Source organism: Ruditapes philippinarum, unplaced genomic scaffold (genome assembly GCF_026571515.1).
Source record: "Ruditapes philippinarum isolate M1 unplaced genomic scaffold, ASM2657151v2 ctg3655_1_1_1_1, whole genome shotgun sequence".
Taxonomy (NCBI): Eukaryota; Metazoa; Mollusca; class Bivalvia; order Venerida; family Veneridae; genus Ruditapes; species Ruditapes philippinarum.
Genome location: NW_026861741.1, coordinates 99,024 through 101,686, shown reverse-complemented (window position 1 = coordinate 101,686; position 2,663 = coordinate 99,024).

The window sequence follows — 2,663 nt, the reverse complement described above, 5'->3', positions numbered from 1 at the left end:
AGAATTAACAAAACCTTTGTTGATTTGCATTATGAAGAACTCATGTAATGAACACCATGCTTAAGACGTTGATGGATGTAAATGCTCAGATTCAATCAAGTTGAAAAATCATCAAACAAACCGGTATTCCTAGATAACCTCTCTGCAAGCAAAGGCAGGAAATGAATTCAAACATAGAATCATTGATTATCATATCTGCTACAGATTGATTGGATAGCTTTCCTGCCAAGTGAATATGAAGTTTTTGCTGAAATTAAGTGAACACGAAATCTTACAATTAAATTTTCAAATAATCTGATATTTCAGATATACTGATATATAACATCAATCTCTAAGATCAATCAAAGGTGCAGAGATGCAGCTCTGTGTTTCTGTTTTTGTAAACATTTGCGCATTCATTACGTTACTCTTTCGGTTTTTATTAGCATTATGCACATTGGATTCTCATCATACTATCAACAGTATTGCGTGGTTTTTATTTTGTTTAATGACCATTAAGCCTAAGATATTAATTTCTTCTTTATTTTCGTTCTATATGAAGAGCGCACACATGTTTATAATGTTGTAGCAATCGATTTAGAACATGATGCTTACATTTGTATCACCTGCCAAAAATACCACTGAATGTGAAATAATTTTGATAAAAAATACATTTATTTTTGCTTAATGGTCTTCTAATGTTTTATCGTTAATTAACTGATCATATTTCTTTTTAAATGTGTTTCCAGAAAAATAAATCAGACAATTTATTCCATACAACATGTAATATTTGTATTTAGCTATATTGTATACACTATTAGAGTAATCACTTGCCGTTGTTTATAGTCTTTTTTTGCTGTGAAGCTATCGTAACAGAAGACCGGTCGTTCTACTTATATGCCCATCTGTGCCGGAAATAATGTATAAAATGACATCTGAGGTGTTCCTCTACCAGTAAAACTGGAAAGTTGCAATATGAACTTTACAGTGCTGATGTGACATAAACTCAAACGGAATAAAAAGAATAATAGATATAAAAACCTTTCAAATATAAGTTTAAATCTCACCATTTTATAACAACTAGCAAAAAATGTCTCATTTTGTTAGAACACTAAAATGCCTTTTAATCTTAAGAAGCGGAAAAAATTGTATGCTACATTAAAGTTTTCTTTTATTATGACTCAGGCATAAAATGTGTCTACTTTAATATATTTCTTCAAAGCAGACAAGGCAATTAAAGTATGAAAATTGAATTTATATTAAATAAATATCACCTAATGAAATATACATTGTTCTGGTAACATGCTATTTTAGAATTCCTATAACGAATAACTTAGGAGAAAAAGCTGTTAAAACATTAAAATTACACTGCAAATTTCATAATAATTGTTAAACTCATTTTAACTTATGTAATTCATTAACATACATTTTCAGTGTAACAATCTACGCGTATGCTTTAGTTAAGCAAATTTTTTAAGACATTTATGAAACTGAGTGTGTTTTTTCCTTTTCATGCGGCCTGATTACTCGTATAGCATTCAGTTTTATATAATAATGTTATTCATGGAAGCTTTTATAAGTACATATCTTAATATAAATAGATATCTTCTATTAAGAATTATAAATTATTACAATGTTTTAAAACATCGTATCAATCGAAACGTGCATTTGTCTCTTTATAAAAATGTAATATAACGCAACGATATCGTGATAAAAGGTCAATGTCAAATTATTGAAAATTTTAATAAGCAATCATCATCTTTAAAGCAGTTTCACTTATCGTTTAAAACTGTATAAAAATAGATCAAATCAAATCAGAAGAACAAATAATATCAAATAACATGTACAATGCAGTTCTGTTTTTAGTTGATAAAACCAAAAATTAGATTTCGTTTTCTATGAAAATAAAAATTTAGGTAAGAAACTATTCATTGCGTGAAATGCCGTATAATTTAATTGACGTCTTTGGTCACATGGATGCGGATAGCAATAAATCAAATAACTGAAATAAGTGCAGTGATAAAGTTCATGAAGTAAAGAGAATGAATGTCTGCTTGTGTCATTATACGACGTGCTTTCCATCGATTGATCTAATCAATCTATTGATAAGTGACTGTAAGGAAATAATTATATGGCAGTTTTCCATGTTTAGAAGATAAAGAAATAACATCATATAAGTGATAAAAAGAGCCCAGACATCTGTTTTGGTTGTCGATAGTCAATTCAATCATAAATCTGTAATTAAAAAAACACCGATAAGTTTTATTGCTTGAATGTTGCTTGACATAAGCTATGAATAAAAATACTTGAAATCAACGTGCTATCAGATGTATGTGTGGCATATATCACAGATACAGAGTTTTAAGACATTGCGTAGTGTTGTTGTTGGGGATCCGTGGTTGAGTGAATTTGGTCGTTGACTTCAATCCATTTGCCCCAGACAGCAGTGGACTTCGGTCCCGCGAGGGACTTTGAATTCTGCCACATGAAGAAGTTATCCAATTTACTAAAGGGACGTCGGTTTTTCTATTCGTTCGCATTTGAAATATTGCTTGGAGGGGCACTTGAGGTCTTTCCCAACAAGTGAAGCTAGAAAAACGTCATTTCTCAGTTTTACCTTAAGAGTTTACAGTCTTGCTGTAACATAAAACCCAAGTCAAAGATGTTATTTTTATCTTTTCTTT